This window comes from Eretmochelys imbricata, chromosome 2, assembly GCF_965152235.1.
Source record: "Eretmochelys imbricata isolate rEreImb1 chromosome 2, rEreImb1.hap1, whole genome shotgun sequence".
Lineage (NCBI taxonomy): Eukaryota > Metazoa > Chordata > Testudines > Cheloniidae > Eretmochelys > Eretmochelys imbricata.
This window is the reverse complement of record NC_135573.1, coordinates 175,399,001-175,424,274: the sequence shown is the minus strand read 5'-3', so window position 1 is coordinate 175,424,274 and position 25,274 is coordinate 175,399,001. Positions and strand designations below refer to the sequence as shown.

General features: G+C 41.5%; 1 protein-coding gene across 4 annotated transcripts in view; it reads right to left on the bottom strand.

The window, feature by feature from the left end:
- COA1 (cytochrome c oxidase assembly factor 1) overlaps window positions 1–25,274 on the bottom strand; it is a 135,423-nt gene that overhangs the window by 96,069 nt on the left and 14,080 nt on the right. For 3 of the 4 annotated variants that reach the window (XR_013345265.1, XM_077810981.1, XM_077810980.1), the window contains exon 2: window positions 2,422–2,529. The gene's annotated coding sequence lies outside the window, so the exon portion shown is untranslated. Of the gene's footprint in view, window positions 1–2,421; window positions 2,530–22,928; window positions 23,030–25,274 lie in introns of all 4 variants that reach the window. The other variant, XM_077810979.1, reaches the window with a different exon arrangement.

Sequence of the window (25,274 nt, the reverse complement as noted above, 5' to 3'; positions counted from 1 at the left end):
CATAAAGTGAATACTACGAGGTTAATTATAGCTTTTTAGAGGCAGTGTATGGGATTTGGAGAGATTACCTTCTAGTGTTTAGCACAAAGTGCTGTCTCTTCTGCAAAGCTCTAATTAGCTGTTTTTTTTTTTTTAATAGCCAGTTTCCAAATGATTGCTCAGTAGCTCCCACTTTGTTCTTCATCAGCAGTTTCCCTAGCACAGCTGCTTCAGAACAGGAATATCCCTCCAGTTTGCATTGCAGGGACCAGACAGATTATTTATTACAAAAGGTGCAAGCTAATGGAAGAGCAAAATGCAGGCCAGCCTAGTTCAACACCTGCAATTGTCTCAAGAGAGGCTACTTCTAAATAAATAAATAAATAAAGGAAACAAACCAGAAGCATGAAAAAGAATAGACCCTTTGCAGATACGGGCAAGCAGCTACTCCAAGAGCACAATTCTCTTCTGAAATCTGCAGTGGTTGTCTCCAGTTGTCTAGTCTGCTTTCCATATGTATGCTAAACTCCAACTGTCATCAATGGAAGATGAGAGCACATGTGAAGAAAGCAGCATTTTGGAGCGGAGATCTATTGTGTGACTCTGAAGAATTTTTCCTCTAATCCTTTAGTTGTCTTCAACCCACACTTTTTTTCTTTTCCTTTTTAAAAGGTTAAAAATTTGACCTATCCTTTGATTGCCTATACTTTAAATCTGGCTACTTTCCAGTAATGTGCTGGATGCCTCAAAGAACAAGGGTAAGAAGGTCTGTTCAGCACATCATTAAAGCAAGGGCACATTTCCTACCCTAGGAAAGATCTCTGTAAATATATGGAGTAGCTTTTACTTAGACACTGACTTCACGCTGTGTTGGTGATATCACATGCTCCAGGAAAACTCACTGCACACTGGAACCAGACTACTGAAGTCTGTTTTGCTCCCCATATTTTCAACGTTATGCTACCGAATGAGTTAACAGCAAGTTAACACTTGGTTATTAGTGGGTAAAATTTTTCAAAGTGCAATAGGTGCTTAGATGCATAAATCCTATTGACTTTCAGTGACAGCCAGCTACTAAATGCCAAAGCCACTTTAGAAAATTTTTACCACTGCCTCTTAACATAGCAACTGCTTTGCTGCCCATGTGATGCTTACCCAGCTGGTGGATCTCTTAATCCAGGTGGAGTGCTATCCATATCACAAAGAGCCACCACAACTGTTGGAATCTCAGTTGAGAGGCCCCAACAATGAACAGATAGACACAGAGATACTTTACAGGGCTATAAATAATCCCCAGACTAGGTAAGAGGCATGTTGCCCAGGCAACGTGGGACAGCAGGCATTGTCACCCCCCCGGCAGGTAATAGTTCTGCAGTTAAATGGAAGCCTCCCACCCAAAGCTGTAGATCTTTCATGAGGACTAAACTTACTTGCGTGCAAAACGCACCCTGCCTTATGACTCTTGGTTCAGCAGGGCACATGATGTTCCACCATACTGTATGCTGGTGACTTCAAGTGGAGTAGGACCTGGTGAAGTGTGAAGTTAAGACTAAGCCAAGGGCTGGGTAAGTTAGCAGCGTGCTATATGCCTCTTTCACTCTGGTTATTGGAGGGATTCAACACATTACTGGACTTTTCAAATCCTACATTGTTAAAGGATCCTTCATCTAACTCTGCATGTTTGGGGGCCCATGAATGTGCGTGTATAAAAATGATTTTTTTTTCCTAGCACTGAACAATGGTTTTAAGCTGCACTTATTCTGACTCCTACGTAGTAACACAGTGTCTGTGCACAATGGGCCATATCTTGATGGCCTTATTCACACTCATTCAGTCCAGTGGTCTATTTGTGGGGCTAAGAATAGCAGCATGTGTGCCTCCCTATGAGAGTGGGTGATACAAAAGCACGGCTATGTTTGTAAAGGACCAAAGCCTCACCCTTCTCTTGCCTTGTGCAGTTCTTGAAATACAAATGTTATCTGATAATAGTTTTTCTGAAAATTTGATCAATTCCAAGTGGGTGCATGACAAGAGCAAATAAAAAATAAACCTAAGAAGTGTTCTGTAATCCCTTATAACTTGTAAAGAGCCCCCAACACCTCTTGGGAAACCATTCTATTTCAAAAACTTTGCTTATGTTCTCTCATAGTTCCCCTGCCTTGTTTAATTAAAATTACTAAATGAAACTTGTATTAGAAAAAACAGAAACTTGGTTGCTTAGGGATTCAGATCCAGTGGCTTATTCCTTTCATGAAACCTAAATTGCGTCCATTGCATCACAGCCATCACCACAACACCTAATGGTGAATTGTAACCGCGAATAGGGAAACAAAGATTCTGCTTTCAGGAGCATCAAAAGGGAAATACCAACAGTGATCTAGGTAGGTGTAGAACTGTCTTTAGGAATACATTTACCTGAATACAGGTAAATACAATATTTACCTGAGACAGCAGTCTCTGAAGATGAAATGTTGATGTTCAACTGCAGAAAGAAATGCGCAGATTTCTGTGGCAATAGGAACTCTTCAAGTTCCAGTACTTTGGTGCCACCTAGTGAAGAAATTTTAAAATGTTATTCGTGTCTATCAATTTTATCTCCTTTTTAAAAGCAATAAATAAAATACTTCAAATCAGTGTAAATCCAAATGAAGATCGCCATCTCTCTCTCTTGTTTTAAACAGCCATGAGTATATCACAAATAAAAATTAAATATTCATAGGATAGGTTTCAGAGTGTTCATAGGATAGTACTCTCACCAGGTTAGTGAAAGCAAAAAAATATAAAAAACTTTCTTAACTGTAAAACAGACTTGAGAATTCGGCACAACTAGGCACTAATCTTTCCTTCTATTAAAAGAAACATGCGCTATTTAAAAAATTGCTTGTCCATGGGCATTTCCCCTTCACTAGAATACCTCCAAAGTAATGGGACAAAAAATCTTAAAGCTCTCCAGGTTCTTGAGCAGGGGAAAGCTTTGTTATAACCAGTGGAGATCTCTCCAAGGACCAAAGCATATTAAGCACTTAAATAAGACTATTTTGTTCTGAGTCCAACTGGTCTTGCTGTCAGATAAACTTCATATCCATATATTAATACACACAGCTTGCACGCTTGCCATTTATGTCAAGCCTAACACAGCAGTAGGATTTTCAGAGGGATTTGTTCCCTTTAAAATTTAATCCAAGCCACAAACTGCAGAGTGTGGTTTTACCATGGACATTGCTGAAAAATAGTGTAAGGTGAGATAAAACATCTAATCCTGAAAGAATCCCAAAGCCTTCTGTATTACATAATTATACTATCCTATAGATCACACTTGCATATCGAGCTATACGGAGACTTGCTAATATAATGTAAAAGATGCACAGTGGGAGTGATTCACTGTCTGGTCAATGGAGGATTGCACTGAACAAGCCCTTAAAGAACTGGCCAGCAGAAAGAGCACATTACTGACCTTATTACAAACTGTTTCAGCAGGGCCAAGAGCAGGCAAGCCAAATTGCATGGGATCCAAGGAAGTGTTTAAGGAGCAAAAGTAGAGCCACCAGGCCTAGATATTGCTAAAGTTGCTTGAAGGCAAAGGGTGGGGGGAGGGGGATGGGATGAGGCAGTGAATGGATTTGTTGAAGACTGCAGAGAAGGGCTAGATGAAAGAAGCTGACTGTCAGAGGCAAGGAAGGGACAAAAGAAGCAGCAAGAGGTTGACAGACAGGAGAAGGTAGGGCTGAGTGATTACTCGAAGTAATACTGGCTTTTTTGCATCACAGTGGAATTATGGAGGGGAAATGGTAGCATTACTGGACTGTACATGGAGAATACACCATTGTACATTGTGGCATCTTGATTAGAGTGGGAAGTTGGGATGAGGAGGGTCAGACTTGCTTTGATTGTAAGCTCTTTGAGGTAGGGACTCCCATTTCTTATGTTTGTACAACACTGAATACAATGGGGTTGGGGCCTTTCGGTGCTACTGCCACATAAATGTAAAATACTAATAAAAATGAAAGACACTAAAATCACTGGCCTGATGGTCTGTGGGCCGTATGCAGTCGGTGGGTGATAGTCTATGGTCCACACAGAAATATATGTAGTGTGGAGCAGATGGCAGTCAGTGTTTCCAGTTTATAGGCAGAGGTAGGGCAGGGACATGAGGTCAGACTTAAGGTTTTGTTAATGGGCAGTGTGATCACTTGCATGTTTATTTCAGCAACTCTGTGAGGTAATTTGAATACAGATTTAACTGCCATTAACTGCTCATTTTCAATTACTGTTTTTTAAGCTGCAACAACCCTTAGCGCGCACACACAAATGTTAAGTAGCAACTTGATCAATTTTTAAAATAGTCTTGCCTGTGATATTACTGTGTGTTCTGATTATATAACTTGGTGACCTGTCCAAATCATGAGTCATATTGGGCCAACTCCACTCCAGTGGAGCTCCACCTACCGACATGAGCTACTTGCATATAGCCCAATATATGTAATACCGCTTTTCCATGCAATCAATTAAATTTAGTTTTTTTACTATATGGTCTTCTTGAAATCAATAACCTACTATCCTACTCGCTAAAATGGTATAACTAAAAATATATTTAAACTGCAAATAGCAGCTCACTCAAATCAAAGCCATTCTTACTGCTCTCAGAATAGTATTCATACAACTGTACATGAAAGATGCTAAAAGTGTATCTTAAGTAAATTGCAATTGTCCAGTTCTCTGAGTCCTGAAAAGAGCAATTAATATGGATTCTCCTTTGCAGAACTGCTACCATTCTATGAATAATAAAAATAGGGTTAGTAATGTACATATCCCTTTTTTGGCTACAACATCACTTTAAAAAGTGTTTCTTCTCCTAAGAAAATGAATTTAAAAGCCTTCAATGTTAATATATTTACTTAAAAAGTACCCTTTGTTCCTAAGAAAATGTTTAATGTATTTTGATCCAAAGGCAGAGCATTTTCATTAGTGTTCCCACTGTTTTTACATTTGTCCTTTCATGTCCATGCATTAAGGCTCTGTTTAAAACCTGTCTATACCCCTAATCTGCCTGGAGAGCTTTTTCTGGATATTCAAAGCTACACTCAAGCCTATAACAAAAGGGGGAGGCACACAAGACAGAGAGAAGTGTTATGCATAAAGTTCAACACAGCCTTCTCACATAAACACACACAAGACTCTAAACTACAAGGCATGGCATTTCCACAGCAAGCAGTTTCTCCAGACAACTGATTTATTAGGGCCTGTAAAAGCACCTTGAATCTGAGGTCCAGATGCATTCATTCAGGTCTATCATTGCTGCAATCTATCCATGATAGAATAAAAAATACTCTAACTCTCTGATGTGGGTGTGATGGAGACCTGCTAAAGGGCCCAGTGATGCTATCTAAGGCTTAGGTGACAAGTGCATAAACCAGATTACCAGACCTTTCAATTCAGAATCTTTGCACTTGCTTCTATATCTGCTATGGAGCAACTACTGGCTTAACAACAACAGGTGAAATCCTGGCCCCACAGATGTCAATGGCAAAACTCCCATCAGCATGAATAGGGTCAGGATTCCAAACAAAACTAAGAGCATAACAAACTTTAAGAAATTCCCTGGCCACCTTGAGCTACACACTTGCCCACTCAATGCAATACTATAGTGAGCAGTAGAGTTGTGACAACAGGGATAGAATTTCCTGCTACCAAAGCACTGTCCCCTACCCCAGTCTCCCTTAGCTGACAGCAGTATAGGCCCCATCAGATGAGGATGAGCAGGAACTGAGTGAGACACTGTTTTCCCACCTCGTAAAAATTTGAGATCCCCCACCCCCCAAAAAAAATTCCCATCCTGAATCAAATTCATGAAAATTTGAGGGGGAAAAAAGTAAAAAACAAAAACAAAACAAAAAAACCAGTTCAGTCAAACATTTTTTGGTTTGAATTTTGACTAATTTTTTTATTCCAATAAATTTAAAAAGTCATTTTGAACTGGATTTTGTCATTTTGACATGTCAACGTGGTTTTTTTTTTATGTGTGGGGTTTTTTGGGTTGGTGTGTTTTTTTGTTTTGGTTTTGGCACCACCCCGCTCCCCTCCCCCCCCCCCCCAAAAAAAAAAAATTTCTGGTCAAGATGTTCTCGAAAAGTTTTGGTTTAAACAAATCAGCATTTTTCAACAAAAAGCCATTTTGGCAAAAAATTCCCAACCAGCTCTAGTTTTGACACACCTGATATAGTGCAATTTTGGAGGAAAGGATTAGAGGACATGGAAATCTAGGACCAAATTCTCTGCTGGAATAAATGGGCACAAGTCAACTGACTTAAATAGTTTTGCCCACTTGTCATAGCAGAGAATTTTGCCAGCCCAGCCTGGACAGATGCATGGATAATATTTCACTCTGAAGGACACATGACAAAGAAATGGTAAATAAATAAAATCACTGATTTTGTCAAAAATATTACAGATGGAGTGAAACACAAAGTGGCACTGCAGAATGCCTAGAGGCCTATACAGGTGTTCAACACTGAATAAGTTATTTCTTTTCAAATATACTGTAAATTACACAGGTTGCCATTTCATGCCAAATACAAACTTATAACAGAGTGAGTAAATCCATTTCATAATACTGGATACAAACCCTCAAACTAGTCGGCCTAGGCCTGCATTAGTCTCTGGAGTTGTAGTTTCTCCTCTACACAATCATGTTAAAAGGAGCTAATGCTTAAATATGTGCATACACAGAAGGATAAGTACCATTGAGTCTAGATTTCCTGAGCATTTAATTCAAGTAGTCTTTTAAAACTGACTTAGGGGTTGTGCAGGTCTCAAGAAAATGTAAACGTATACTCCCCCTTGCTGCACACACTTAATAATGGGAATTGTACTGGAAGGGAAAAATATGCTCTAGCCCCACTTTGGCCAAATGTAGATTATTTCAGGTGCACACTTTTTACATGTGTGTTATATACACCAATCAATACCTTCCAAATTATATTTTGCTGGAAAAACTTTCCCCACAGCCTTATCAGAATGTATTAGATCAACTGTACCATGTAATTATAAAAAATCAATGTTAGGTGGTCTTATTCCATATTAATCCCATCAATGTTCTATTTATTCAGTGCGTTCTACCCTGCCCTGTCCTTTCTGGTATTACTATTTATAATCCTCAGCTCCTCCTGCCAAAACCCTGCACCACCACACAGTTTCCTTGTAAATTTACTTCCTATCTGGGCTTGCATCTCAGAGGCCAGAAAACCAATGCAATGTTGTACAACAGGACCAAAAGTGTTGCAAGGTGGAGACATTATTGTCCATTTCTCCCCCCGCCCCGCCCCCCCCCCCAAAAAAAAAAAAAAACACATACAGGAATGTCAGGTAGTGGCTTAAGTCTGGGAATTGGGAGGTCTGAAGTCTAGTCACTTATTTTCCCAGTCTATAAAATAGGAATACTACTCTTTCACAGGGGGGGTTTGAGACTTAGTTAACATCTTTAAAGTGGTTTGAAGCACCCAGCTGGAAAGTGCACTAGAAGTGCAAAAAGAAAAGGAGTACTTGTGGCACCTTAGAGACTAACCAATTTATTTGAGCATAAGCTTTCGTGAGCTACAGCTCACTTCATCGGATGCATAAAAGTGGAAAATGCAGTGAGGATGTTTTTATACACACAGACCATGAAAAAATAGGTGTTTATCACTTCAAAAGGTTTTCTCCCCCCACCCCACTCTCCTGCTGGTAATAGCTTATTTAAAGTGATCATTCTCCTTACAATGTGTATGATAATCAAGGTGGGCCATTTCCAGCACAAATCCAGGGTTTAACAAGAGCGTCTGAGGAACAAGGGGCAGGTAGGAAAAAACAAGGGGAAACAGGCTTGAATAGAGACTGGGAGTGGCTAAGTCATTATGCAAGGTAACCTAAGTTAATTGTATCCAATTTGCAAATGAATTCCAATTCAGCAGTCTCTCGCTGGACTCTGGTTTTGAAGTTTTTCTGTTGTAATATCGCAACTTTCATGTCCGTAATTGCGTGACCAGAGAGATTGAAGTGTTCTCCAACTGGTTTATGAATGTTATAATTCTTGACATCTGATTTGTGTCCATTTATTCTTTTATGTAGAGACTGTCCAGTTTGACCAGTGTACATGGCAGAGGGGCATTGCTTGCACATGATGGCATAGATCACATTGGTAGATGTGCAGGTGAACGAGCCTCTGACAGTGTGGCTGATGTTATTAGGCCCTGTGATGGTGTCCCCTGAATAGATATGTGAGCACAGTTGGCAACGGGCTTTGTTGCAAGGATAGGTTCCTGGGTTAGTGGTTCTGTTGTGTGGTATATAGTTGCTGGTGAGTATTTGCTTCAGGTTGGGGGGCTGTCTGTAGGCAAGGACTGGCCTGTCTCCCAAGATTCGTGAGAGTGATGGGCGTCCTTCAGGATAGGTTGTAGATCCTTGATAATGCGTTGGAGAGGTTTTAGTTGGGGGCTGACGGTGACGGCTAGTGGCGTTCTGTTTTTTTTTGTTGGGCCTGTCCTGTAGTAGGTGACTTCTGGGAACTCTTCTGGTTCTGTCAATCTGTTTCTTCACTTCAGCAGGTGGGTATTGTAGTTGTAAGAATGCTTGATAGAGATCTTGTAGGTGTTTGTCTCTGTCTGAGGGGTTGGAGCAAATGCGGTTGTATCGTAGAGCTTGGCTGTAGACAATGGATCGTGTGGTGTGGTCTGGGTGAAAGCTGGAGTCATGTAGGTAGGAATAGTGGTCAGTAGGTTTCCGGTATAGGGTGGTGTTTATGTTAACATCGCTTATTAGCACCATAGTGTCCAGGAAGTGGATCTCGTGTGGACTGGTCCAGGCTGAGGTTGATGGTGGGATGGAAATTGTTGAAATCATGGTGGAATTCCTCAAGAGCTTCTTTTCCATGGGTCCAGATGATGAAGATGTCACCAATATAGCGCGAGTAGGGGCGTTAGGGGACGAGAGCCGAGGAAGCGTTGTTCTAAGTCAGCCATAAAAATGTTGGCATGCTCAACCAGCAACTACATACCACACAACAGAACCACTAACCCAGGAACCTCTCCTTGCAACAAAGCCCGTTGCCAACTGTGCCCACATATCTATTCAGGGCACACCATCACAGGGCCTAATAACATCAGCCCCACTAGCAGAGGCTCGTTTACCTGCACATCTACCAATGTGATATGCCATCATGTGCAAGCAATGCCCCTCTGCCATGTACATTGGGCAAACTGGACAGTCTCTACGTAAAAGAATAAATGGACACAAATCAGATGTCAAGAATTATAACATTCATAAACCAGTTGGAGAACACTTCAATCTCTCTGGTCACGCGATTACGGACATGAAAGTTGTGATATTACAACAGAAAAACTTCAAAACCAGAGTCCAGCGAGAGACTGCTGAATTGGAATTCATTTGCAAATTGGATACAATTAACTTAGGTTACCTTGCATAATGATTTAGCCACTCCCAGTCTCTATTCAAGCCTATTTCCCCTTGTTTTTTCCTATTTCCCCCCCTCCCCCGTTCCTCCGACGTTCTTGTTAAACCCTGGATTTGTGCTGTAAATGGTCCACCTTGATTATCATACACATTGTAAGGAGAATGATCACTTTAGATAAGCTATTACCAGCAGGAGAGTGGGGTGGGGGGAGAAAACCTTTTGAAGTGATAAACACCTATTTTTTCATGGTCTGTGTGTATAAAAACATCCTCACTGCATTTTCCACTTTTATGCATCCGATGAAGTGAGCTGTAGCTCACGAAAGCTTATGCTCAAATAAATTGGTTAGTCTCTAAGGTGCCACAAGTCCTCCTTTTCTTTTTGCTAATACAGACTAACACGGCTGCTACTCTGAAACCTGTCATTATAGAAGTGCAAAGTATTACTAATGATGGAACTAGCTCTGTCCTTGCATGACATTTAGGGAGGGTTGAACGTCTTTCAGAAGGTAACTTTGTGCAACAGCTTTAAAATGTTTTAAAACTCCTACCATTTCAGAACCTTATTACCAAGGACACTTCATAGAGAGAATGTGTCCTAGTGGTTTTCCCAGGACTGGATTAAAGTACCATCAAGAATAACCGGAACCTGTACTTTAGTAAAGTTTGCTTGATCACAGACAGAGCTTTTTACCTTTTAGATTTCAGTCTAGGTTTGTCTCTCCTTTTTAATGGTGTCATCATTAAGTGGCTATTAGGAAGTTGCCTCACGTTTATGATAGAAGTACAGTATGCAGTAATCATAGGAGGCTATTGTTCAAAACACAACCATATACAAACACTTCCCCTGGGCTGTAACTCAGAAGAATGTATTTATTAGCAAACTTTTTTTTTTTTTAAAAGCTTTGAATCAAGACAGGTCTTTTCAGTGCTAGACCCGCTTTACAAACCATAAATTCTCCAGTGTGCTGATGTGAGACTCTGCTTCAGTAATAAAACTGTTCGTTCAACTAAAAAATTTCACCCGATCAACCTCCACTGCTGGTTAATCAGAAATCAAAATGAAATAGCTATAAAATGATGCGTGCGTTTCTCAAACTGTATGTCAGATGTCGAATAAAAGCATCAAGACCTGTTTCCAAATCTACCCTCTTCTTAATTAGGGAACCTGGCCCACTCAGTGTCTGGCTACTCTGCAAAATTGGGTAGTTGAGTACAGCAGACATCATAGCAGTTAGCCATGTGGTATCTTTGTGGTGTTTTCCCACATCTCCCTAATTCTCAAGGCAGAAAAACAAACAATGTGAGCTCTGTACAAAACCAGAACAAGACATTCAGTTTCAGTGATCCACCATTACAGTTAGCCTCCAGCCCATTATAAGGCCTCACTCTAAATTTATTAAGCAGGAAATGTGTGAAACAGAAAAATGAATAAAATACTGTCAGCTATTCTTGTAAAGGAATTTTCATCATATAGGGGAAGATAACAGGTTATTTCATCCTCTGAAATGCTAGTTTTTGACGCTTTCTTTACATTATAACAAATCTTTCAGTTCTTATCTCCTCTTGTGCTTTCTATAATAAAAAAAACCAAACAGGCTACTGAGAGAGTTGGGTTTACATCTGTAACTAAATGGGACATATAAGCTTTCTCTTCTAATACACTTATTGTTTGCCCCCTCAAGCAAAGTCACCTCTGTAAACGAGACTGTATTGCAGAACAGTTTAAAAACTCTTTTAATGCATAGTAAAACAGCTGTCTGCCAAAGATTTCTTAATGTAAAGCCACCTTGTAATTCTCTCACACACACACACTCACACTCTAGAGGTAGGAAAAACGGACAATACCATCTGATCCCCCTGATTATATACTTCATGTTATCAGTACCAGCTTATTCTCCTGATGATATACTACATATTAAGGTGTTCTTCTATACTGTCCCACCTGTGCATGTTCCTTCCCTCCCACTCCACTTAAGAGATTGTTGTCTACACTAGAGCTTTTGGTTGGGTGCCTATAATTTCTATATAGGCACTCAGAGGGATTTGTTCATATAGTCATGGCTCAGCAGAGGCTGAGCCTATGAAGAATTGCAACCAAGACAAATGTTTGTCTCCTAGACCAAAGATTTGTTGAGTATCTACACTACAATTTATAGACATATTACTTAGCTCGAGCTAGTTGATTGGCAATTAACTTTAGTTATAGCATCTGGCTAAATAAAATACACACACATAGTGGGTACAATCTTCACTGCAGCTGGGAGCATGCTTCCTACCTTGAGTAGACACAAACACAAATTTTACTCTGCTCGAACTCGAGTGCTAAAAGCTACGTACTCAGGCTGCTAGCCTGAGCCACCGCCCATGCTACTCCCAGCACTCTAAAAAAATGGCAGTGTTGCTAACTCCAATAGAGCTAGTGTGTGTTTGTCTACTCAAGCTGGGAAGCCGCTTCCAACTGCAGTGTAGACATACTGACACACACCTAAAGCTGCTAACTAACAAAGTTATTGCAGTGGTCTGTTTCTTCAGCAATTCCGGATGAGTTGCTTCCACTGGCTTACGGAATAAATAAATCTTTACCTTTTGTTATTGAGAAGTACATTCCTATAGATAGGAAGGGCGGGGAGGTTCATTTTGTTTTGGGTTTGGTTTTTTTGGTGTTTTGTTTTAACATTATGGTGAAAGGGAATTTAAGCTTGTGTTTAGTCATTTCAACATGACAAAAAAATTTGTGTGCAGTGTGATCTTTTGGTTTTCCGGCAAAAAGAGACAGAGGTAGGAAGTCTCTCTGAACTAATGGAAAAGATTAACCCTTTACTGATATCCTGACGAGGACAAGTTCTACATTGTTACAGGTCTGTAAACCTCCCCTCCTCCCCCTCCCTCCTGCTGTTTTAATGGAGTTGGAAGTAGTTAAGACCAGATTTTGGCCCAGTATGCAGCTATAAAACACACAGGCCCCTAGCTACAGGCCACTTATGCACATTGGTGTCATTGTTAGTGATAAACAACACACAGCATTTGACTCCCAAATTTGGAGGGCTTTTTTAAAAATTTATGTTGAAAGTCTCTAGAAAAAGCTCTGTGATCATCATTACCCAAAGAGTACAATGCCTGATCTTGAAACACACATCAAAGTGATGAGTAAAAGGTTGGGGGTTTTTTTTACATTTACAGCTTTACACTGATCATAAATATAAAGGGATTTTCAAGGGATTAAAGATTCACTTGTCAGCTGCTGTGCCCTTTAATAAGCCTCTTAACATCTACACTGACAGAAATGCATGCCCCAGTTTTGCAAAGGAAACTGCCTCTGTCTGTTTCATTGTACTGTTACAATGTCACTGAAAAAGGAGTAAATACAATGTTTGCTTCCTGCTTTCCGAAATATTCTATAAATAGATTTTCCGCAGGCATGGGCAGAGGAACAATTAGCTCTTTAAACACTACCAGGGCTTTGTCTACACTGCCAATTGAACGACAACACTTATCGTTCACAGGTGCTTTTAAAAGCCTCCGCCCCCACCCCCCAAAAGACAAAAGTTTTGCTGTGGCAAGTGGCAGTGTAAATGGCTCAGTGTTGACAGGAGCACTCTCCTGTCACAACGCAAACCCCACTCGTTGGGGGTGGAAGTATTTTCTTGGCAAAAGTGCCAACAAACAGTGTTTACACTGCCAGACTTTTAGCAACACGGCCATGTCACTAAAATCTGTGTGGAACTCAGTCAACTTGGGTTCAATTCCCAGCTCTGCCAGAGGTTTCCCATGTGACTTGGGCAAATCACGTAAGCAATCTGTAAAATGGAAATAACTACACTACTCTTCTCCCATCTTTTGTAAGCTGATTAGGGCAGGGTGTCTCTCTCACCATGTGTTGCTATAGCATGTAGCACAATGGACCCTCAATTGTGGTTGGGGTCTCTAGGTTCTATAATAAGAAAAAATAAACAAACACTCCCTTGAAATGTTAACTAGACAATCTTTTTAAACTTCTTTAAAAACAACTACCCACAAATTATGGAATCACCAAGCTACACACTAAAGTTCACCCATTCAGCCACACTACTTGGATTGCTTCCCATCCATCTTACCTCCTGCATTTCTACACTGTAAGGTCTCCAGGGCAGGTGGTATGCCTTCATACACTTCATACATCTTTTGCATCATACGCTAATAAGAGTGACATAATAGAATAAATAAATAAATGGATTTTTCACAGGATATAGCTATTTCTATGTGATTACTTTTCTGGCCTGGCCCTTAAACACCAAATAGTTTGACATCTGTGATTTCATAACTGGAATAAACAAAGTTATGAAAACTAAAAGCAAACATGATATACTTTCTCATTTCAATACCAGCTATATGAAGATTAAAAAATATAGTGGAAAAGAATTAGACTAGATATTTAATAATTCTTTTCCATATCTATCTTCCTGCCAATACAGGATTGTTTCCCACCATATGTTTTCAGGTGTTTTGTCCAGCCTAGTATAGAAGTTTACATTCATTTCATTTATATCTTTAATATACTGCTCAGCATCCAAGACCATATTGGACTATTATGCACTAAGGAACATTAAGTTAAACTGTTTATTTTCCTTGTTTCAAATAAAAGACCCAGTAGAACTGGAGCAGCTACTGTATTCATAAAGGCTCTGATCCAAGCCCACTGGAGAAATTGGGAGCCTTTCCACTGATTTTACTGGGCGTTAGAGAGGCCCATAATTCAATATAGAAAATGAAGACACTAAAGAGGCTTCAGTCAGCAAAGCATAAAGAGGATTAGCTGTCTATAATCCAAAAGCATATTATACCACATACTGTACCTCTGAAACAATTGGCTACCAGCCTTTCACTTGTACAGAGATGAAGGGTCATATTAATTCCTGGAGCAATGCCACTGAATTCAATGTTACACCAGGAATTAATTTGGTCTGGAATCTGCATTAAGTTAAAGGCTCACTCAACAGGGTAGAGGGTGAATTCATCAGCGGTGGAGGAAGATATTTATATATATTTGCTGTATTTATAGAAAATAAAACCTCCTTTTTAGCTGCAATTTAGTCCTAGAGAGAGATCCGCGTGGACTGAGTTGAGATTTACAGGTTTTTCTATATTGCATTTTGTGTGTGTTCACCTTCCTGGGATATCATATGTCTATTTTTTCCACTTACAGAAAACAAAAGGGGTGATATTAACTAAAAATCTACATTTAAACCTCAGGAGCAGGTGGGAATTAAAGGTGTCCAGATTTGAAAAACTGTAAGTGGCACAGTTTGAAAACAGGACTTAAAGACAACTTCAAAGTCATAGGTTTATTATTACAACTCTTGCATAACAGGGCAAAAATTTTGTAAAGTAAATTTTAATCCAGAACAAACGTTTAAGGTCAAGTTATAAAATATACAATAAAGCTAAGTGTTACTGAAATGCTGACACAATGCTACAGCAGTGTTTTTGAGCAGCATCATATACTCAGAGTAATTCTAGTTTTGTTTTAAGACTGTTGAAAGCTGTACAGCATCTGATCTAGGATTACTTTAAGTGTTGTGTTAATTTAAACAATGCAATTCAAAACAAAAGATGTGGTATAGTAGTTTTAATTCTTCCCACCCTGTTAGATTTATAGATGACTTTATAAGCGAACCAGACATTGAGCATTCCAGAACCAGACTTTTTCGCTCACAGCATATCTATGGGAAAGTATTCATATGGCACCATTTTGTTTTAGAATGTATAAAATGTGCCATAACAGCTGAATAAAAGTAAAGGGGCTAATGTTATTAAAATTCTGTAATTTACAGCAGTGCCAATCAATGATTAAACTCCATTTCTAGTGATTCTGTCAATAATCTCACTATATTACCCAGTCAAGCTGACTAGATATACCCTATATTGTATCCTTTGGAAAGCATTTAGGGCCAGTTTTGCCCCTCAGTCACAGACAACTCTTGCAGCCAAACAGGTGCAGTTCTGCTATGTGGTAATGCAGAAAGCAGAAGCTACTGGTTATGTTCACCCCCCCCCCCCCGACCCTGCCCCCAATTCAAGGAGAAGGACACAAATCACAAGGAGGCTGTGAGGCTGGACTGGCTCCTCTAAGTTCCATTGCTTGTAGAGGAAGGACTCCTTTCCTCCAGTCCAGAACATTGCAACACGTAGCCCAGCTGCTCAGGTTGCGGGCCAGGGCCAGGATTGTCAGTCAACTAGATCATGGAATCAGAGGAATAGGCCAGTGTTCATTACAATAATTCAGCAAATGGACACAATCAAAAGCTGTGGACATTTCCAATTCAGGGTCTGTTTTTGAACTGTGTTGCATTTTCCAGATTTTCAGGGAACCATCCTGCCCTCTGAGCCATTGCTGAACTGTTTGGTCATTAGGATTATATATTTTTCAAATGCCATTTCTATGCTTTCTGGTTGTGAGGGAACTTTAATGAAGTAAACTTCAGGTCTTGCAGGGCCAAATGCTGGCCTGTAAGTAGTTGCTGTCACACTGAAGTCAGAATTTGACTTACTGATCCCACTTGTGGCCTGAATTTGGCCCACTGAGTATTCACCAACCACCAGTGGCTGCAGTCAACAGACTACATCAGCAGCTACCACAACCGCCACTGGGAGCCACTGAGCCATACATCTACGGAAGGAGCTGTGGAAAGATCTGCTGGCAGTAAACCACGATATGCTTTAAGGAAAGCTAGGCCATGGGGCACAGAGGGAGAGAGAACTAGAGTGGGCCTTGTCACAGGAAAGGAGGCCAGAGCAAGGATCCTGCCTGGGAAAAAGAGGTCCTTGGAGCTGCTCAGGTTGGAGAGTGGCTGGAAAATGGCTGTGGGGAAGAGTAAAGGGGACTTCTTCCATAGGTGACAACCCCTTATTAATCTGAGAGAAAGCAGAGAGAAGGCCTCACTAACAAGATGTAGCCCACACTATGAAAATGTTTAGAAACCCTTGCTATAGGGAACTGAACACAGGGTTAGCAATCAGGTCTTCAATTCTAAACCCACCTTTGTCGCTGACTGATTCTGTGACTTTGGATAACTCGTTTTAACGCTGTGTGGCTCAGTGTCACCACCTCAAAAGTGGGGGCAATGCCTTCCTACAGCACAGGGTTGTCTTATACAGTTTAATTAGTGTTTATATAGTGCTTTGAAAATTTGAGTGTTGCTATTAGTGCAACTATCTATTATAGTGCATTAGGAATTTAGTTCTGTTCTAGAGACCTGTGCAGAAAATGAACGTAAATAGAACATTAATGTCTAACAGGACAAAGAGCACCAGGAGGGTGTATTATATGTGAGCATCCACCTTTCCTCTTAATGATATTAAACTTAGACAACTAATTACTTACCTGCCTCACAGGGTCATGATTCTTGATTAATATTTATAAAGTACGTTAATTCTCTGATGGAAGATGCTATACAAGCACATATTATAAGCAATCCAGTGTAAAAATCAATGCCAATGCTATTACTCACACAGATTGCTGGAAGTATATTTATTTAGTTTCACTGAAATATTTATTTCAGTTTCACTGAAAGGAGAGGTAGCAGACTAAGGTTGAGGAAAGTGTCCATTTTAATCCCATTTGTCCTACAGGAGGGGAGAATTTTGTTTTGGTTTGCCGGGGATTTTTAAACCAGAACTCCAGTGTTGAGTGGAATCTACCGTGTAGTGCAGAAAATCCCCTGCAAGACTAGAGGAAATTTTAGTGTCTGAGGTGAAATCCTGGCTGCACTGAAGTCAGTAGCAAAACTCCCATTGACTCCACTGGGGCCAGGATTTCACCCCAGGATTGTCCTTGTTCATGCCTTCCTATAAATGTATGTGGCAATTGATGTGTAACTCTTCTTGTGTTTCAGGGTTTCCTACTTACAGTTTGGGTTCAGGAAAAAGCCTTATCAGACCAGGGCTAGTGAATCACAATGCAAAGTGAGCTGTTCACGCACAAAGTATTTTTCTAGTACCACATACATTTATAATCGATAATTCCATTAGGGTAATTAGTTTGGGACTTGAGCCTGCTCCCATTTAAATCAGGAGCAAAAATCTGTGACTTACATGAGAGCAGGATTGAGATCTTTGTAGATGTGTAACTGGAAACAAGTCCCATGGTTTTAGTAAAACATATATACATTCTGCTAGAGTTCAGCTAACCTACCAAAAACATTTTGAGAGACAAGGTGGGGGAGGTAATATCTTTTTTTGGACCAACTTCTGTTGGTGAGCTTGTCTCTCTCTCCAACAGAAGTTGGTCCAATAAAAAATATTACCTCCCCCACTCTGTCTCTCTAATATCCTGGGACCAAGACAGCTACAAATACACTGCATGCAAAAAACATCATAGCAGTTTTAGTGGAACCTATACTGAATCCATCAGTGGAGAGAAGGAAACACATTTGGACCTAGACAGCTGACGTGTACTCATGCAAAGCCTGGAACACATGCTTGTGTTTCAGAATCGAGGCCCCAGTAGGTATCCACAACAAGAAGTCAACTTGCTGATCCAGTTGCAGCCTCCCAAGACAATTCTTTGGATACTATGATGCTAGAACATTTTCCCATTCTTTAGTAACCAAGCTCCCAGAGACACCTATAGTACATCCACACTAGATTGAAGATGTGCGAGTTAGTATCACAGTTATTCGCAGTGACATGAGCCCAGTTGTCTGCTGTTGCCAGCACATCAACGTGCTCCCTGTACTGAACTCAAAGATGCGGAATTTTAGAAGTACCCAGTCCTTGCAAACTATATCTTAGCAGGCTTTCCAAATACGTAACCCAGGAAACACCATATTGCAATAGACGAATAGTCCATCTAACATGGTATCCCATCTCCCACAGTAGCCTACACCAGGTGTATTGAAGATGTAAAACCCTAACAATACTAAATCATTCTGCCCCGCCCCCCCAGCAGCTTTCTGTTCTTACTGATGGGAAGCCTTTAATTGTGCCATACAACATGCTGCACAACATTGCATTGCTTCAGAGACTGAATGTAAATAAACAGCTGTTATTCCCCTTCTTGTATTGGCAAAGCACCAAAAATAACTGAATATTTATAACAGCAGCAGACTAATGAGTTTTTTGGGAAGCCAGGATGAAATTGTATCTCTAATGAGAATACTTATTGATAACCCTTAAGCAAGAATTCCTCCCCAAAAATGCAGCTGAATTCTGTGTCCCAAACATCCTTTATAACTACTTCATGTACAATAGTAGATTAAATTAACATCCGTTAATTATAGTGCATTCCTGGTGGAAGCAGTCGGTAGCATAACACCATTGACTGCAATATTTTACTCCTGCTTTAAGGCCAAATGTGGCTCCTATTGAAATCTATTGGAGCTTTGCTAACAGGATTTGATACTTAAAGAAGAGAAGGAGAATCAGGCCCCCACTATTTCATACTGAGCTACCACTGCATTCCCAGGTGCTAACAATGTTTAAGTATTGACATTTCAACCAAATATACATGTTTGGATGCAATATGAAGATATCTTAGGGTTTTATCCATTATAGTCAGTGGGACTTTTGCCTGTGCAAGGACATGATCGGAGCCTGAATCTATAAGCAGAACTCTGACCCCGGTCCCCCACAACCTTAAAAAGAAAAGGAGTACTTGTGGCACCTTAGAGACTAAAATAAATTAACCAATTTATTTTAGTCTCTAAGGTGCCACAAGTACTCCTTTTCTTTTTGTGAATACAGACTAACATGGCTGCTACTCTGAAACCCCTCAACCTTGTTACTTTATGTCCAGTTTACAACAGCTTTAAAGGACAGAAAATCCATATGTGCTGCGGTGTTTCATATGTTTTATGGTGGTCCCTGTTCAGAAAACAGGAACAGAACGAAGAATCTCCTTCCCCATTTAGTTTGATGAGAGTTTAAAAGAAAATTTAAAGTCCTTATTTTAAACAGGAAAATAAGTCCAGCTTCAACAGTGTGGGAACTGTCTCCCTCTGCAGTCTAATTTAAAAAAAAATTTCAAGCACTATAAAAGATATTTACACACACAATACAACTTCATGTTAAATAAGAAAAATCCCACCCCTTCCCTCCAAATCTGATACATATTTCTCTTCTAGAGATGAACACCTACAGTCTTCCGACAATCAAATTTTATAATTATTTGTATTGCTGCAGTGCCTAAGAACCTATATCAGAAGCCAAGATTCAGTGTGCTAGGCACTTCACAAAAAAGGAACACAAAAAGACAAGATCTCTGCCTCAGAGATTTTATAATCTAGGACTTTGCCAATACACATATGAATAGATCAACAGACAAGGGTGGGGATGAGACAGGAAAACAAGGAAGTTGCTTTTTTTTTTTTTTTAAACTATGCTACTCAAAACACACAAAATATACTTTGCACTTATACTGGTTTTGACTAGAAGTTTCATATTTAACCAAATTTCAAGAACTATTTCATAGTGACTATATATCATTCCAAAAATTACCCCATTATAGTCTACCGCATTTTAGTTTTTCTACATCCAATATATCAGGGGTTCTCAAACTTTTTCTTTCTCAGGCCTCCCTAACAGGCTATAAAAGCTGCATGGCCCACTTGTGCCACAACAATTCTTTTTCTGCATATAAAAGCCAGGGCCAGCGTTAGGCAGTAGCAAGCAGGGCAATTGCCCAGGGCCGCAAGCAATAGGGGGCCCTGCGAAGCTAAGTTGCTCAGGCTTCGACTTCAGCCCTGGGTGGCAGGGCTTGGGGCCCTGGGCCTCAGCCCCATACTGTGGAGCTTTGGCTTTATACCTTGGTCCTGCTTAATGCTGGCCCTGCTTGGTGTACCCCATGAAATCTGCTCATAGTCCTCCAGGGGGCCCCAGAACCCTGGTTGAGAATCACTGCAATATATAATAAAAATGTAAGAGGAAAAAAGTGTGAGTTGAAACAGCTTAAAAAGCCAAAGACAGGTCTAAAAAACCCCACCCATAGGAGAAAATCCACACTCCACTGAAGTTAATAAGAATTTTGCCACTGACTTTAGTGGCTCCAGGATTTCAGCCCAGATATGAACAGATCCAAACTTCAGAAAAGCATTAGATTCAAACCTAAATGTTGTAGCTCAAGTCCTACGCTAAACAAAGTCTCTTCCTACACCATTAAAACGTTTTCACACAGTAACCAATCCTAGAAAGTATTGAGGTCTGGATCCTGTACTATTCAGGTGAATGCAAGTTATCCCACTGACTTGAATAGGTGCAGGATCAAGCCCTGAGTACATTCAGCTCCCACTGAATACACTTCAATGCCCCAGTCCTGCTCTTATTGAAGCTATTAGCCAAATTTCCACTGATTTCAATGGGAACAAGATCAGGTCCTTTTACTGAGAATAATACCTCCCCCCCCCCAAAAAAAAAACCCCCAACAACACAACGGAACAGTTTTTTCCCTCTTTGCTCTATTGCTGTGAGAAGTAAGGATCAAATTCAGAGGCTAGTCTAAAAGGCTAAAGTGATCTGCTTGTGTAACGTATACATACTCACACACCCTTAGATTTAGTCACTCATTTATACATAGTTACCAATGTGCATTCACATTTCCCCCACCCCTTTCCCATTACATGTGAATTTGGGTCACAGCACCTGAGTGAGTCTAAGGGTGTGTCTACATGGGGATAACAAACCTGCAGCTGGCTCGGGTCAGGTGACTGGGGGTCAGGCTCCAGGGCTGACAAATTGCTGTGTAGACGTTCAGGCTTGGTCTGGAGCCAAGATCTTGGACCCTCTACCCTTGCAAGACCCTCCAGCCCAAGCCCGAAGGTCTACAGAGCAATTTTTAGCCCCTCAAGCCTGGATCATCTGACCCAGGCCAGCTGTGGCTGTGCCACGGGGCTTCTATCACAGTGTAGGCGTACTCTAAGGGAACACAATCTGGCATGAGAGAAGTATAACAAGAAAAGCAATTTTTTAATTTTATTTTATTCTGTTTTTGCTCTTCAGCATGTAAGTTACACCACCCTAAATTCTATTACAAGCCAGCGAGTCTGTGTCATTAGGGTAAGCTGGAATGGAAAGGTGTCTAACTTGCACGATCTCTTTATTTTCCATGTGTGTACTGATAATGGGGTGGGTTGCAGTTGGAGAGCTAGACAAAGAAAAGGAAAGTAAATTTCATAGGCACACAGGCATTGCCATACTGGACCAGACCAGATCCGTCCAGTATCCTGGCCTCTTGACAGTGGTCAGCACTAGATGCTTCAGAGGAAGGCATAAGAAACCTGCAGCAGACCCCCTCACACCCCCAATTAAGTCCCCTCTTCATTGCTAATATTTAGAGTGGAGTAAGCCCTGAGGCATAAGGTTTAATATCCCTTCCAGAATTTATCATCAGTATTAATTATAACTCTGTGTATTCTTGATATCCATATTAATGTCCAACCTCTTTTTTGAATCGTGTTAAGTCCTTGGCCTCAGCAACTGCTAGTTTAATTTGATCTAAAACACAGTGGATGGTTATAATTTGGATCCACCAGCTTTACTATGTCTCTTTACAGCAGTAGCGTAATTTTTCCTATTTTTTTAAAAAAAAACACCCAAATAAACTGAAACCACCACATTTATTGCAATGATATTGCAATGGATGTTTCCAGCCTTGGAATACTGATGCTAGATGCTGCAGAACACAAAGAACTATGCAAACTTGTTGGTTTGATTGAATTAGATCATAGAACTCCTAGCCAAAGAACAATGCATGCATTTTTGTCTTTACTATTGCATCCATATACGGTATATAACATCACCATGCATGATAAAATGTAAAGTTGACTCTGCCTTAAGTATTAGAGATGCAGTCAAATCTCATAAGTCAAGTTTTATAAGTTGGTCACTGCAGGGATCTTGGAGAAACCTTATTTCTCCCATCAACAGGTGTATTGTAGGCAACCAGATTAGGAAGAGGGTATTTTGCCTTCCTCTGGAGCATCGCTTTTTTGGCCGCTGCCAAAAAACAGGATACTTTACTGTGTCTCAAAGACCTCTTGAAGCCAACTGGCAGAGAGTGCAGGGGTGCAAAGGCTCATAAGGATCCTCTGGGTCAGGTATTTACATTCTAGTTCACCAGAGTGCCTCATGTAATGTTTCTACTGAAAATCTGGCCATTGTTATCTTTGTGAAATGTTTGTGTGGATAATACATAAGGAGATAGGTATGTATATATTGGAAATTATGTTCTCAGGGCCTCATCGTAAAAGGCAGGTCACCTAGAGGTGACCTGCCTTAGGACTGATTCCACTAGACAGGAGACGGGAAAGCTTTATCTCCCTGGCTGACCATTGTATGTCTTACAATGCGAGTCTATTTGCATACAGAGTCAAATGCTAACGAAGAGATTGCGGGGACTTCTAGAGATGAGATGAAATGAACAAGAAGAGGTGAACAGCGTAGAGTGGAGGGGGGGTGGTCTGTTTACAGGCAAAGAACAAAGGACTTGTTTAATATATCTAGGAGTGTAAAAAGATGCCCTGGCATCTTACATCTGGGTAGGCAAGTTGCCAGCAGGCTTGATCTGATGGAAGGAGGGTCTCAGCCATCCTGGTTGCAAAACACTGTGAAAAGGACTTCGGGGCAGCAGCACCTTAGCAGACAAGAGGATATCTTGTTAGTTAAAGCTTTAGAAGGAATGTTACCATTTTATATGAAACCCTTTGTTTCCATTCATCCTACTTGGTATCATTTCAATCTATGTTCTTTGTTAAATAAACAGTCTTGTTCTCACTATAAAAGTTGTCACTCTGTCAGAAGTGACTCACAACCACCAAGTGCCAAAGTCAGAGCAAACTGTCAAAAAGCAGGGCAGAAACCCCAAACTGGTTGTATAGTCTATACTTAGATCTCACCAACCCAGTAACAAGTGTGTACTCCTAAAGCACTATAACAGTCTTATCATGGAGTCATGGTCCCCTTGGGCATACCAATCTGACTTAGCAACCAGGCAAGCTGAACTATAGAATCATAGGAAGGGACTTCAAGAGGTCATCTAGTCCAGGCCCCTGCACTCACAGCAGGACTACATATTATCTAGACCAGTGTTTCTCAACAAGGGGTGTGTGGCTCCCTGGGAGTCCGCAAACCCTTTCAGGGGGGCCGCAGGGCCCAGTGGCTAAAACCCAGAGCCCGAACCCCAGCACCTTCCGCAGGGCTGAAGCCAGGAGCAGCGGGCTTGAAGCCCCGATCCTCAGCACACGCCACGGGGCTGAAGCCGGGAGCAGCAGGGCTGAATTCTGGAGCCCCGAGTCCAGGTGCTCCCCACTCGGCAGAAGCCCTGAGCCCATGGGCAGAGTTGGGGGGACACAAAAGTGTTGCCTCCCTCTCCCCAAAACTACAGTGCAAGAGCAGGGCAGTCCCAAGGCAACTCCAAACCCCACTCTCCCTCCACTCCTTCTCTCCCCCAGCCGGGCCAGGCTGGAGGCGGGAAGCCAGAGCTGGGTAGTGCGGGACGACTGCTGCTCTGGCTGGTGCCAGGGAGCAGGCAGCTGCAGCGTTCCTTCGTCTCCTGCTGGTGCAGGGGGAAAAAGCTGCTCCTCAGCTCTCAGCCCCCTTTGCTCACACAGTCGGTAAGAGCCACCTGGGCGGGTGGACCCAGCTCCGTCGCTGTCAGAGCCCTTGGGGAACAGGAAGGGGAGCCCTCCCAGCACACAGGCCCTAGCTACCCTCTTCTCTGCACCCTGAGCTACCCCCCTACCGACATACAGCCCCTAGCTACCCCCTCCCTGCACCCTGAGCTACCCTTCCTGCCTGCATACAGCCCCAGCTCCCCCCTGCCCACATTCAACCTCTAGCTACTCTCTCCCTGCACCCTGAGCTCCCTCCCACCTGCACACAGCCCCTAGTATCACTTTTCCTGCACCCTGAGCAACCCCCCTGCCCACACACAGCCCCTAGCTACCCCTCTCCCTGCACCCTGAGCTGTTTTCAAACTTTCTGAGCTGAACCCCCCTACCTTTGAGTTATAATTTTTGGTTCCCCGCCCCAACAACCCAGATGGGTGGCCTGCTGAGGTGAGTTAGAGGGTGGAGGTGGCGCTCCCTCCCTGCAGAGCTGGCTTGAGCCCCACTGGCCCCTGCCTTCCCAGAACTGAAGTCAAATTACACCTATGCCCAAGTCTCCACCCCCACCCCCACCGGGCCCTGGAGTCTTTATACCATGTTGTGGGGGACTTCAGAAAGAAAAAGGGTGAGAACCCCTGATCTGAACCTCTCTGACAAGCATTTGTCTAATCTGCACTTAAAAATCTCCAATGATGGAGATTCCACAACCTCCCTAGGCAATTTATTCCAGTGCTTAACCACCCTGACAGTTAGGAAGTTTTTCCTAATGTCCAACCTAAACCACCCTTGCGGCAATTTAAGCTCATTGCTTCTTGTCCTCTCCTCAGAGGTTAAGGAGAACAATTTTTCTCCCTCCTCCTTGTAACAACCTTTTATGTACTTGAAAACTGTTATGTCCCCTCTCAGTCTGCTCTTCTCCCGATTAAACAAACCCAATTTTTTCAAACCCTTTCCTCATAGGTCATTTTTTCTAGACCTTTAATCATTTTTGTTGCTTTTTTCTGGACTTTCTCCAATTTGACCACATCTTTCCTGAAATCTGCCACCCAGAACTGGACACAATACTCCAGTTGAGGCCTAATCAGCGCAGAGTACAGCGAAAGAATTACTTCGTGTCTTGCTTACAACATTCCTGCTAATACATCCCAGAATGATGTTTGCTTTTATTGCAACTATGTTACACTGTTGACTCATATTTAGCTTGTGATCCACTATGACCCCCAGATCCCTTTGAGCAGTACTCCTTCCTAGGCAGTCATTCCCCTTTTTGTA